This window comes from Myodes glareolus, chromosome 22, assembly GCF_982192425.1.
Source record: "Myodes glareolus chromosome 22, mMyoGla1.1, whole genome shotgun sequence".
NCBI classification, from domain to species: Eukaryota; Metazoa; Chordata; class Mammalia; order Rodentia; family Cricetidae; genus Myodes; species Myodes glareolus.
Genome location: NC_142047.1, coordinates 19,515,835 through 19,530,419, shown reverse-complemented (window position 1 = coordinate 19,530,419; position 14,585 = coordinate 19,515,835). Strand labels below are relative to the sequence as shown.

General features: G+C 45.3%; 1 long non-coding RNA gene across 1 annotated transcript; it reads left to right on the top strand.

Annotated features, from left to right (window-relative positions):
• Positions 1–1,298: 1,298 nt before the first annotated feature.
• Positions 1,299–3,387, top strand: LOC146890278 (uncharacterized). The gene is made up of 2 exons (XR_014998975.1): positions 1,299–1,422; positions 2,739–3,387. It is a non-coding gene; the product is annotated as an uncharacterized LOC146890278 (long non-coding RNA).
• The last annotated feature ends 11,198 nt before the right edge of the window (positions 3,388–14,585 follow it).

Here is a 14,585-nt window from a genome sequence, read left to right as displayed (position 1 = left end):
AGGACATGTTGAGGATACTGATCAGCACTGTGGGTTCGATCAGCAATACTAGTTATTTCTGCATGCACCTGCTCACAGTTAAGCAATAACACACTGATTGTAGTCTTATCTCAGATTTTTTTTGCTATGCTCATATTTCAGAAGAAAAATCGTTTCGGAATTTTTATGATACTATTCTTTCTAAACATCCAGAGCACATGCACTCTGCGTTCAAGCCAAGCCACACTTGATATGAGTCTATCTGCCCAGAAGTAAGAATGTTTACTTTATGATGGCAGGCAAGACTTGCAGTCCCCAAAGAAAGACTGGGATGTGCTATGGGCTGTCCTGATGCAGGACAAGTGTGTGTGTGTGTGTGTGTGTGTGTGTGTGTGTGTGTGTGCCCAGCAGGTGTTTAGAAATACATGCAGAAGAGCCTTCCCAGTCCCGGGAGGTCATCCTGGAGAACTCACATGGGGGACGGCACGATCCTAGTTCTTAGGAGGCAGAGTAGAAACAGAAACTGGTCCTTCATGAAAGGAGACCTGGGGGAGGGCGGATCCAAGAGACTATAGACTTTTGTGGTATCTGTGATGAATAAGACGGGTTGGGTACAAAACTTCATGGTGTCATTTTGGAATCCCGATGATAAGGACACCACGCCATTGGTGAGGCCAAAGCAAGGCAGCCACAGTGGCAGGGCGCAAAGTCCATGGTCACTTTAATGGGGAAGTGAAAGGAGGCTGGTATTCAGGGAAGGAGAGGAGACTCCCCAGTGACACACCATTCTGAAGTGAAAACAGAGAGGCTAAAAGGCCATTTGAGGTCATCACCTTTCTTTGTCTCTCCTCCCACTCCTCTGCTTCCTGAATGGAGCATGATTATCAAGAGAGGGTACATCCACAGGGCTTTTTTTCAGTATATGGTCATTTATTAGAAAGAAAGATTTGCCAATTTACCTAGAGATGGAAGAAGAATATGAGAAACAGAATGACACAGGCAATACTCAAGGAATGCGTTTGGGAGCCATTGAGAGCATCAGGTGACTGGAGAGAGGGCAATTGACTTATTCTAGAAGTGATGTTGAACTCAGACATCTAGAATAGGGTCTGGTATGCATCGTTATTAGCCTTGGTCATCATCCTAGCGAAAGGTTCACATTTTCATATGAACAAACCAAAGCCCACGGGTACTAGGTGCTAGGATTGGGGTTTGGCCTCTCTTTTATCTAATATGTTCACACCCCATCCTGCCTTATGGCAGGCAATAAAAGCCTAGACAATAGCCGTGCTTAACTCAGAGCTCCTTTCCTGAGACATGTTGCCCTGGGAACCTAAATACTCAGCATGTGTTGCTAGGACTCCTATACCTCTGAGTCCTCAGCTTCAGCGAAGACCAAACTCTCCTGGAGGTCCTGGAGAGAAGCACAACTTCAGAAACAAGGTGAGGGGAACTCGGACCTGTGCACTTTACAGTGGCATTGGGCCAGTGACTGTGCCCGTGCTGGGGAGTCTCTGAAGACCTGTGAAAGCTCTGTGAGTCTGGACATAAGCCTGACCTCAGCAAGTTTGCTCCATTAGGGACAGCTCAGTAAATGGCTGTTACAGTCACAGGTTAGCAAAGACAAAGCACAGGGAACGAGTGAAGTCCGGAGTGAATGTGGGTTGTTAACATGAGCATGGCCATGTTGAGAACCCAACGCCTCCAATCCACGGGAGTGGCAAAACCTTCCCTAGGTCAGGCTCAGAGGGAGGCTAAAGCTTCCTGTGGTCCACGTGCATGCAGAAAGCACCATTATGACAGCTTTCTACCCTGCTGTTCCTATACAGAGGCTGCATCTACAGTGAGTAACTTGACATGCCTCCTTGATTCAGCTACCATGAACCCTGCCTCCTTGTTCAGGAGTGTACCCTGAACTTTTTAGGAATCCCTGCTGCTATTAAGAATGAGCTGATGGACTCTGTTCTGCTCAACTTCTGGTCCATGGTTCTCCCTCCTTGGGCCTTTCTAACAACCATTTAGTTGCCCGCCCGCTGTCCTATACCCAAACCTGCCTTCCTGTAACTTCAGACCATGGGCTCTAGTTTTGTCTTACAAGTTTCAAGAGGGAAAATAGGATCATTGGTTCCAGTCTACTGTGGTTGGAATGTATGTTTTCTTCTGGGGGGGGGGGACTCTCAGAGTGGACACTGTATAGCTCCCTTGCCTTTTGATTTTGAATGGCTTAATCTTGGTCAAGATGAAGCCTGCAGAGGGTTTTAAAATGCATGCCTCTCATGCTTCTTACACTACCGTGAGAAGACTATTCCCAGGGGCAGATCTATTCCCCCCCCCCCCAAAAAAAAAGAAATGAAGAAGAAGAAAGAAGAGGAAGAAGAGGAGGAGGAGAAGGAGGAGGAGGAGGAGGAGGAGGGAGAAATACACAGAGCACACCTAAAACACAGATTACTGCTTGAGCCTGAGATCAGCTCCCTTCATCAGGCCACAGAAATCTGCTCACCTGTAGATTCACACAAGATAAACAGACACTGCCGTGGCCTGCACAGCATTAACGCGGCCACAGCTGACTAAAAGGCAGAGTGAGGAGGATATGTTGACTCCCTTTTGCACCTGAGTGCTCGTCAGATAGATGGAGGCCACTATTATTCCTGTAAAATGTTATCATTTCGTTCTCATTTATCCCCGGTGCTGATAACCGTTCCATGCGTGACATGTGTTTGAAATCCTGCCTGCATCTAATTGCTTACTCTTTCACCCAGAACTGAACACACACCGCTCCAGCCGCAGTGTGCCTGCACAGAATCTGTGAAGATCGTCACTGCCTTTCTGCTGAAAAGAAGACCTATTGCTGCCGCCTGGAATGGCTTTTAAAAAGAAGTGTTCTGCTGGTAGATCTTGCGGAGTCTTGGGTTAATTAAATCCCTCACGTCTTCTGACTCCTGGGCTATCAATCCAGCTCCCAAACTCAGGATGGACATAGTTGACTCTTATCTGTATTGTTGAATACAGATTCTATTATTTTTAAATATTGAGGCAACCTGATGTTACTTAATGTCACAGCCCGTCCATGTAAGCCGAGCCCCAACTCTGCCATACAACACAACCGCTCCATATTCACCTAGACCATCTGAGATTCTGGTGAAGGTGGCAGTTCTCTCTTCTTTCACGTGATCAAAGAAAATACACTGGACAACACCTGAGCAGAAGCAAGAGCTCTAGAGATGTGAGCACTGTTTGTTGGTTGCAAAGAACCACACACCCCCTTTTAGCTGTGTTGCTGGGCTCCTGTGTTCTGGTCTATTGTTGAAAAGGAACATTATCAGCGATGTGGTCAGAAAGATGTATTGCTTTGGTCAAACTTTGTAACTGCAAAAATTTTATCAAGAATGAACATTTGGTACAACATGATATTCTGGGAAAACTAGACTTGGTCTTAGCAGTCTCCTTTTGCTTTTGTGTGTGTTCATTAACATTCTTTAATATCTTTTGCTTTATAATCATCAGGAAGCAATACTGAGTTAATGTCTCCAGCCTTGAGAGTCAACCTGTAAAAGCGTTTTATGAACCTTCTCATTGGTGAAGCCCTGTGATGTGATCCATTGTACTTCATGACATGAATCATCAGGACACTCCACCTGACTTTGTCTTAGCCTCATTGCTTTCTGGACCAGGTTTGATATGTGTCCCACTAGAAGATCTATCCTGGTCCTGGATGCAAATATGCATCTTCGTCCTGGGTGTCCTGAAGATCTTAGCTTCTGCAGGTGGTAGGAGAGATGGAAGGACTTGCTGGGGTAGCAGCTCCCAGACTCCCAGAGTTACTAGGTACCTCCTCTCTAGTCTGATATCACAGGCCTCTCACTCACACACCAGCCCAGACTTACTGTTATGGGTGTAACCAAGAGCTAAGAAATTCTTCTTCCTCCTCTCATAGGCATGGTGGGGTGAGCAGGTAACTTGCCATGCTCGCCAAGAAAACACCCATTAAGAGTAAATACACCTTCAATCCCAGCACTTAGGAGGCAGAGGCAGGTGGATCTCAGTGAGTTGGAGCCCAGCCTGGTCTACAAAGAGAGTTCCAGGACAGCCAGGACGGTTGCACAGAGAAACCCTGTCTCGAAAAACCAAAGGGAGGGAAAAAAGAGTAAGTAGTCATCCTATCAAGTGTGGTGCAGTCCTCTCTGGTTCCCTCTTTTTCCTCACCCTATTAGTACGTGAGCTTTGCCCAAAGGCTTTGCTTTATAGCTGAGCAAACACTAGTGCCCTGCCTGTAGCTCTCAGAACTCCAACTTCTTGTGCCCCCACCTTTTCGGTATTGCAGCCTTGAAGTAAGGCTCACTAAAAATCCTACAGAACTGATGAGCCCAGAGGCAGATAGATAGCTCAGATTCTTCTCTCTTTGGGTGGGAAAACTCCAAAGAATGCTCTCCACGATTCTTCAGAGGTCCCCGGTGGGACTGGGACCCAGTACTAAGTCATTGATTGACGCTCTGCATCGGCTTTCTTTCCTCCTCTTCCCCCCCTTTTCACTTTAGGGATCCTCCTCCTTCATTCTCCCCCCTGCTAGGTTTCCATTATGTGTCCCTATGCTCTACTTCCCTTTATTATTAATATCATTGCTGCTGTTGCTGTTTTTATGTGTAGAGATGTTCTGTTTGAATCTGTGCCTATGTACCACATACGCACCTGCTGCCTGAGGAGGTCAGAAGAGGGCGTTGAATTCCCTGGAACTGGAGTTACAAACGGTTGAAAGCCACCACATGGGTGATGAGAACCACATGCAGCTTCTCGGAAGAGCAGCCCGTGACATTAACAGCAAGCCATCTCTCCAACACTCTTTTCAGATAATTTTATTTTTCTGCTGTAATCTAAGTTCCAACTGACATAATCTGAAGCCCTAAAACAACAACTGTCTTATTTACTCATGAATTTTTTAATCTTTCTGCATGATTTAGGCCTGGGTCCATCTGGGACACTGGTTACCTAGGACTCTGTCCTTCTCTCTGGCTCCGAGTGGTCTCAGCATCTTCGTCTTCCTTTGTGGCCTCCCTGTGTGGCCTCTCCAGCACGGTAGCTGGAGGCAGGGAAGTCACCAGCTCTTCATTTCTGATGCACCCGGCCTCGGACCAGGACCAAAAGCTAAGGGAGTAGAAACTTCACAGGGTGTGGGCCCAGGAAGGCAGTGTGCCGGGAGTCATGGAGTCCATGCTTTGCTAGAGGGGCTTTCAAGGAAGACTGAACAGGGCCCCCAGCAGGAAGGGCATTACCCTTCATCAGTTTTGTTCGTAGTATTTTGTTTGTAAGGATAATTGCATTTCTAAAACAAGGATTGGAAACTGTTATTGTCAGTTATAGGGTAATAAGAGGGGTTAGAGAGACCGCCGCAACCCCAGCTCCCCATTTGTCCCACTTGGGCTCTGGAAGTCTAAAAGGATCTAGAAGCTCAACAGAATCACAACCTCTCCCTGACTTATGGTCCCAGGGTCAACACCCTGTCTTCCTCCCAGCCCTCCCCGGCTGCTCACAGATTTCCCGTCGGTGGCCTTCAGTGCACATGGTTCCTGGGTAAACAGCCATTTGCCGAGCACCTGCTGTGTGCCAGGCACCGGTCCAGAAGGTCCCAACTCCACTAATTCAGTCATTCCAACCCCACACACAGCCGTGGTGAGCTGGTGCCAGCCTTGCCACCTCACAAGGTGCGGTTACACGTGTATCTCCAACACCCTGCTTCGGCACAGCAGGCTGAAATCTGAGCCTCACCAGTGCGGGAGTCTTTCAGTTTTATTATGAAAATCAGCACGCCCTACAAACGCGGGCTTTCTCTGTCCGAGGAGCTGGTTGTTGAAGTCTCACTAGCACATTCTGGACTTGGTTTTACGTCACTCTTCCTCCAGGCTGAGGTCAGTTCTGGTCAGGCTCCCACTGGCCTAACTCCCACGCCTTCATTCACTATCAGCCCCTTCATCATTTGTGCCTCATCTCAAGGTCCAGCCTTGCTGACAGCCCATCACCGAGCACAGAAGGGAAACCAGCTCTTCAAATGTGATCTTTCTAGAACTTCCTCAGAGCTACCCTGTGGTCTGACACCACAAACAAAGGTCTAGATGTGACTAGTCCCCCAGAGGTTCATATATTGGAGGCTTGGCCCTCAAGTTGGAATCATTAATAGGTAGGGTCACGGAAAGCAATCTGGCCACAGGGGCTCCAGCCTCAGAAGTGTATTAATGTTGTTTGGGGTGAGTGGTTCAGATCTAGCTAGGAGTAGGTAAGTTCCCAAGAAAGAATCGCTGTCACCTCCATGGTCTCTTGCTCCCTTATCTGTGGCCATTTTCCTTTCTGCCCTCTTCTGTGGTACAGCCTGTGACTCTTTGGACTCTCAAGACACGAGAATCATTAGCCAGACCTTTTCTCTTTGTAAGTTACCCAGTGTCAGGCACTTTGTATGGCCGCATAAAATGGAACAGGATAAATACCACCCCCACCCCCCGCCGCCGTGCCCTATCCTCTCTCCTTCACCTGCTGTCTTCACCAGTTTTCTCCAGACCCCTTGTCCCCCACTTGGATCTCTTCCACTCAACCTCGTTATGTTTGTCCCTGCTTTAGCTTGACTCTTGGAGAAGCTAAACTAACAAGAGCATCTCGTGTGCTGAGGATTTTACACGCAATCATCTGACCCACTCTTAGACAAGACTATAGGGCAGAGATCATATCTGGCGGTGTCTTTGACTTCGACGGCCATTAAGCCCCATTGGGTGCTCATGAATACTTGCGGATTTAACAGAGGGAGAGAGCACTGGGAAACACAACATGTTGTGCAAATAGATACGTGACCAAGTGCAGCGTGCCTCTGCCTTAACTACAGGCTGTAATGATTTCAGTAAGATTAGGGGGTGTCACCTGGAAAGAAAGGCTGACGGACATAAGACTCGGTCAGTAGTCCAACGGGTCCTCGTGGTAACTTAGGGATTTATGTTGTATTAAATTTTGGTGTACTTATAGAAGTGAACTCATGTTCTTTGCTCAATCATGAAAGTTTGGTAAAGGAAAATTAAGGGGCATCCATCCAAATTCTTCCCAGATTGACAAACTGAGAGGCAACTGACAAGGGAGTTAGGACACCCGACTTCCTTGAATATAGAACCAGCTTGATCCGGATCTTGGGACCGTCTCTTTGTCTCTTCAGCTTATTGTGATATTCTCATATGTAGTTGGGCAGGCTGAGGACTCAGGAGCTTGTAACTTGGACAGCCCTGGGTTCTAAGTGGCGTGGGAGACCAGGTGAGGGGTGGGTGGCCACTTTCTTCTCCTTACTTGATTTCGAGTACCCACCTCCATCCTTGTCCTTGGGAGGCACCCAGGCTGTCTTGCTTGAACCAACGAATGAAAGCAAGTGGAGGACCCCTCTTTCTGGCGGGCACACAGTGTCAGGGCCCCAATCTGTGCCAGCTAAGAAGGCAGGAAGCAGCTGTTTACCCTTCAGGGAGCGGCTGGGTGATCTGCCTGTGTCAACAGCCATTCACCCAGGTGTCAAGAGGAGCAGCTGAGGGGACCCGCACTTCCGCCTTTGCTCCCAGTAATGGTGCAGAGCGCCCAGCTGTCACTCTGCATTTTTCCAGGCACCCTTGGAGTGGGAAGCTGGTCTCTTTCTGCCCCAGCCTCAAGCAAGATACCTGGACTTGCTCCTCCACTCTTTGTTCAAATCATTGGCTCTTCAGTCACCTTCCTGGAGAAATACCAGCTTATTACTGAGGAGGTTTGGCCTACATGATGTCTGTGTCCTTAGGCCACACTGTCAATGTTTTGACAGTGACTTGTCTTGTTTGGTGCCCTGTCTCCACAACTGGAAAAGCGTCTGTGCCTGGTGTTGCTGTCCAATAGTGAATGCTGACTGATGGACGCGTGAGGTTTTCTCCAAGCCTGGCACATAGCCCCCAGCCTGCAGCTCCATAGCTAACCCCACCTCTCTGGGTTAGGTCAGCATCCTGTCCTCTGCCACGACGTACAGTCTTTTTCACATCTCTTACTCTTACATACTGTTTCTTTAATTCACTATTTATTTCAAAGAAACATGAAAATTATACTGGTAGGGTCCGTTCATGACAGAAATCAAGAAAACTCTTCACCGAATAAGAAGTCGTCACAAGAGGAAGCCTAATGATGGTCACAGACCTCAGAACAAAGGGAATTGTGGGTAGAATTCCAGCTCATTGTATTTGTCCTCTTTTGTCTTAGGCAATCATTTCCTGATAAGAGGTTTTGACCAGACTAGATGCCAAAGAAGCTCATGATGTCTTCCTAAACAACCTCAGAACAGAGAAAGCGTTGACACCTGTCTATCCAGTGGGCCAGTCTGGAGGCCCTTGTTTCCTTCCTAGGAAATCTAGCTGTGTTAAGGTAGTATGGGAGACAGTCAGCAGTAAGCTGAAACTTTCTCCATGACATAATCATCGGACTAAATGCTCAAAGACGAGTGGATGACTTTCTCCATGTAATTTAGTGCCTGTGAACCACATTAAATCATTTTGGTTGATGGTAGGTTCTCTAGAAATCTCAGTTAAAGTACATATTAAATTATTTAGGGTTAAATTGTCAGTATACCGGTGCCACTCTTTTGGATTAATTTGCTAGCACACGTCACTAACTATCTCCGAGGGGAGCACACTGAGCAAAAGCCTGTGTACTAAGTGCAGATGAAGCACACCAAGCAGAGGCTGTGCTCTGAGTGCAGATGAGGAAACACACCCGGCAAAGCCTGTGTATTTAATTTAGGGAGCCCACAACTCATGACAGTTGGGGGCTAACATTTTTTCGATCTGTTCATGCTGCAAAAGCAATATCAGTTAGTAGGAAGTATACTTGGACTTTTGAATTTTAATCCTCTCCCAGGCTAATCATGTGCACCATGACATTTCTAATGATGCTGGGCAGCGGCATACATCCCACCCAGCTGTGGAATCACCAGGCTAAACAAGAAGATGCCCTGCAAGGTACCATATTGACAGAATTGGAAAATATAGGTATTTAATAAATTACATGAGATAGCAAGCACTTTATTATAAAACAGGTGTTGGATCAGATGATTCTGTCAGGCTGTTGGTAAATATCTGTGTTTTGAGTATGTTCCAGACGGGATAAGCTAAGTTAGTATGCTTGTTAAGACTAAGTATACAGAAGTTTGTATTGCAATTTGTTTTTTTACAATGGATTTATCAGGACATAAGTTCACTGTGGCTGACGAGCACCTGTGTCTCTTGACTAATGGTCGAGTTGTTGAATACTGGTAACACCATGGCTTTTAAAGGCCCACATGTAATAAGTTCAACATTTGGACACACTTTAGATATGCCACCAACATCTGCATCTCCAGTCATCTGGTCTTGTCTCTGGATATTAGGTAACTAGATATTAGGTTGTATAGGAATGGATTTCAGGTGTAAATAAAAACAAAATCAAGTCAGGCAATGGTGGTGCACACATTTGATCCCAGCATTTGGGAGGCAGAAGCAGGAAAATCTCTGTACGTTCAAGGCCAGTTTGATCTATAGATAAAGTTCCTGGACGGCCAAGGTACACAGAAAAATCCTGTATTGAAAACCAAACCAAAACAGCAATAGCAACAACAAAACCAAACACAAACCAAAAGAAAATCAAGATAATTTGAGGGTCTGAGTATTTTCATAAAGACTTTTCTCTCCCCTTTCTACCTCCCAACACCCGGCCCCACCCAGTAAGCAGTGTGGAGGCAGATCACCAAGATGATCAGGGATTGAGACTGCTCAGATCTGGACTTTGCTTTTCTTAGACCTGGTCTATTTCTCATTTTACTCCTACTTCTAGGGCATAGCCCTTTGTGGATGGCAACCGCAAACCTAGGATGCTTGGCACAGTATCTTTTCCTTGGTAGGTTTTACTGTAGTCCATCTTGTGCTGCTACAACCGAATGCTACAGACTGGAGAACTCACAAAGAATGAGATTCGTTGCTTAGCGTTCTGGAAACTGGAAAGCCCAATACAAAGATGCTGGCTTCCTGTGAGGGTTTCCGTGCCGTGTTCTCCCCTGGCAGAAAACCAGGACAAGAAACATAACCAAGTAAGAGGAAGGCTATTCTCTGTATTACATATCTCATTCTTTTGATATCTAATCTCTTCCAGCAATGAAGATATTTTTCATTCACCAGGTGGTAGCCCTTATACCTAATCACCTCTCATTAGGCCACACCTACCAACACTGTGCCCTTGAGGATCAAGTTCCCAGCATATACAAACCACAGCAAGTTCTGAATTGCCATTTCCTCCTTAGTATTGACATATAGTTTTTAATGTTTTGAAAATCAGTTATGAATCTAATCAAGGACTTAAGGGAAGAAGCAGTTTGAGAGTTGAACTCACTACTCTGCACTTGCTCTTTTTAGAGATCTTAGTCCCTCGCCTCCTTGCTGCCTTTGGCTCTACGTCGTCTCCAAACGAAATCAATAAAATATGTTATCCTCTTTTCTAGTTGCGCATAGCGGATAGGTTTGTCTATAATAAACAAATCTACCATTACATACAGAGGGGAATATTGTTACATTGGAAAAGCAAGATACCAGGCCCTGGACTGTAACTCCACAGAAGAGTCTTCTAGATACCAATGTTGTTTACTTATTATGCAGCGTTTTATTTTCTGCATGCGTTAGCCCCCACCTCTCTCTTTTTACAGTGTCTGGGCTTCAGTTCTGAATAAGGATCTATTTCTTATCTATTCAGAACTGAAGAAATAAAAATAACCTAACAAGATGACCCCACAGAGATATATCTATCTTTCTTTTTGATACTTTAAAGGGGAAATGTACTCAGGGAAATCACCAATACAGGGCAAAATAGGACATCCGAGGTAGACGCAGTCCATGGCCTACAGCAGCTGTACCACACTACAGTATAGAAGGAAGGGGCCTCTTTCTTCTGGGATTTGCCAGGTTGTTGGATTACCCAAAGGGACCCAAATTATTTTCTCATTATATGCCTGGTGTTAAATAAAAGGGAAATCAAAATTACAGAAATATTTTATTCTAAGACATTTATTCAACCAACTTTACACTAACACACAACAAATTAAAAAGGGCTTCTGTCTCAGAAAGAAAAGCACATCTCCACAGAGGTCTGTAATTTACAGAAAGGCTTAATTTAATCTCCACAGCATTATTCTGCCAGAAAATACTGCCAATACTTCCAAATTTGGAGGTTAATATTAATTTCAGTTAATTTTCTTTCATTTTGATTCTACCTAGATTTTTAGACCTTTAAGATTATTTTGAGTTTTGTTTCCAACTACATTAACTCATTCTTCAGTCATTCTATCAATTAAGAATTACAGAAGCATGCCTTCTGTTTCTTGATCTACATATTAAAATATTATAATTTTAAAAGGTAATTCAGAACTAAGGGCAAAATAAAGTGAAACATTACTAAAAACTTCCTTCCATCTTATCAATACTAAACCTACAACTTTGTGTGGGATTGTTTAATTTGCCTTAAGTACCCTTAACTATGACATAAATGTATGTGCATGTCCATGATCCACTAGAATTGCTAAAAACCTTATTGCTGTTCAGATCTCCTTGGTGAAGGAAGAGCCATTGGCTGTAAATTGAGATCAAAATGGCGGAAGACGATGGAGCGAGCAGTGGTCCATGGGATCCTCCGTTTCTAGGAAGTCTGACATTGTAACTGTCATAGCAAGATTTGATAACTTGACACAAACCTAGATATTGCCTGTAGTGACATTTCAGCTGCATTGTAATAAGTAAAGCTTGCCTGCGGATCAGAAAAGTAAAACAGTCAGCCACTGGTCCTTACTCTCTGAGACACCTTTTCAGACTGAGGTATAAGTAAGAGCCAGTGGTTGGTTGTTTTGCTTTTCTGACCTTCAGGTTGAACCCCAATATCTGTCTCTGAGTTTTTATTAGTCATGTTTCAATTGCCTCCATCAGACTGGCTATGGGGCATTTCTTGATTGCTGTTCAATGTGGAGGGCCTGCCCACTGTGGGCTCTGCCGTTCCTGGACAGGTAGTCCTGTACTGTGTAAGAAAGGCAGATGAACAAGCTGGAGGAAACAAGCCAGTGAACTTCATTTCTCCATGGTCTCTGCTTCAGTTCCTGCCGTCAGGTTCCTGCCTTGTGTTTCCGCACTGGCTTCTCTCAGTGCTGGACCCTATAAGTCAAACAAATCTTTTCCTTCCCTTTCAGTCAGTGTTTCCATCACTGCAAAAGGGAGACAAGCTAGAACAGCAACCTTTAACTCTCCAAGGGGTTTTCTGTAGTTTAAAACTCACCAGTTTGTGCATAAGCAAATATTATGAGCTTATGCGTCATATCATGTGTTATATTATTTGGGATGTATCTTTCCCAAATTCATACAGTGAAGACATCCTCCCCTGTCCCTTAGAAAGTGACTGCTTTAGACAGAGCCTTTAAATGACATCAGCAGGGTAGGCTGTAAAACAATTTGACCAGCACACTATTAAAAGGGGGGGCAAAGGAACAGAGGGACACCGAGAAGATGGACACACAGGAAAGGCTCAATGGAGAAACAGTGAGAGAAGAGCCATCCATGAGTCAAGAAGAGAGGCCAAAATGAAAAACAAAGCAGGTATCCTGCCAACTCCTTCCTCTGGCACCGCAGCCTCCAGAGCCAGGCCATAAGACATTTCTGTTGCAAAAGCCACTCAGACTGCGGCATTTTGTTACAGCATCCCCAACTGACTGAAGTAGTGAGTTAAAGTAGGTTCATCGTCTTCAGTTGTGTGTAATAGAAAATAGAGTCACTCACATCAAAAGCGGAGTCCCGTGTTTCTTCATAGAACTAGCAATCAGGGCACAAAGAGGCACACACTAGGTCCATCAATAACTGACAGCACCGCCAAGCATCTCCTTTCTTCGCGTGTTTCTGTTTCAGTTTTCTCTAGTTAGCACAGTGGCTCTGAGCTCAGAGGGGATTAAGTCATAACATGACATGGAGTTTTAGGGCGTGGCCTTGGCGCTGTCTGGAGAAGAAATTATTGTTTCTTGATTTCCTGTAAAAGCAAAGAAACCCTTGTTATACACCCTTCGCACTCTGTTATACTGGTCTCATGGGCTGGAAACGCATCCTGGTCAGTGGCTATGTTAGTCACAATGTCTCACAGCAAGGACACACCCAGGAAGCAGGTTTTGCTCACAGTTGCAGAGGTTTTGCGGTGGGGGGGGGGTGGGGAGAGTGGAGTTGGGGGGACCTCTGCTCGCCTGCTGGGGAGCAGAAGGAGATAATTCTCATGCTCTCTAACGTTCTCCCTCTCCCTCCTTCAAGTTGTGTCTCAACCCCAAGTCTGCAACTTGGTGCCACTCACACCCATCGCCTGTGGACACGCCTTCACCGACACCCTGTAGTGTGCATTCCAATCCTAGCAAGTTCACAATCAAGGTTAACCACCACAGTGAACTGATAACCCCTGGTAAGGAAAACAAGGCCATAATGGTAATGATGAAAGATGGACTCTGGCTGGACACGGCTGCCTAAAGAGGAAGATCTGAGTGCAGCATGGGAACGATGAAGCCAAGAGAACAGAGCAGGCGTTTGGAGGAAGAAATCAACAGTGTCTCCTCACACTGCAAGTTCATGTACGAGACTGCCAAGGGAAGTTTGAGCAACGTGTCCCTGAAGAGAGGGATCTTTTAAACCATCACTCCTGTCCTTTATCCATCTTGTTAATACAGCCTCACAAAACTAAACACCAAATCGGGGTGGATTTTTATCTTCCTGGGTAACTGAAAAATTCTATGTGTTATCTCACTTGCCGCAGATAATTACAGGGAATGTGGAGCTCACTCATGAGAAGTTCAGAGCCACTTGAAACAACTTCCTCAAGACCTCAGAGTGTTTGCTCCTGGGACAGTGAAAAAATAAAACCTTAACCTTAGAGGTAATTGCATGAAATGATACACCAGGAAGATGTGTCAATCACTGGTTTCCAAAGATGATTGTGGGTAACTTAAGTGTATAGTATAGAGAGGAAGCTAACCTTGAGAGTCATTCATTTTATCCCAACTACATGTTTAGCGTATAGTATGAAAGGCCCCAGGTTTGCCTTTAGTATTGGGAATGAGTGTCTGAGAAGGACAAATACGGTCCTTTCTTAGATTAAACAAGGTCAGAAGGATGTTTGTTAGTGAGGGTGTATTGGGGGCCTTGAGTACCAGCCTCAGTACTCCCTCGGGACTCAGGTTAGGATGTCTATGGCAAGCGACGATGTGAGGGTAAACAAATTAACTCAAGCACACTACCTTTGCATGTTCTTTAGTATTTAGGTGAGGGGACGAAGAAGAAAGGGAAAAATAAGAAAAAGAAAGGAGAATAAAAGGTGATCTCCACGAGGTTTCTAGCTATTGTAGACATAGTTGGGAAACTCCATAGGTGAAGACAATGATAACATGCATATCAAAATCACAAAAGGGTAGGTAGAACCTGACAAAGCAGTACTCCAGAACAGGTTGCCCGACCCAGGAAAGAGCCAACATCCAAGGGGAAATACCTGACATTCCAAACCATTAGATAAAGTTGCTAAACATCCCTGAATCCTGGATTTACCCA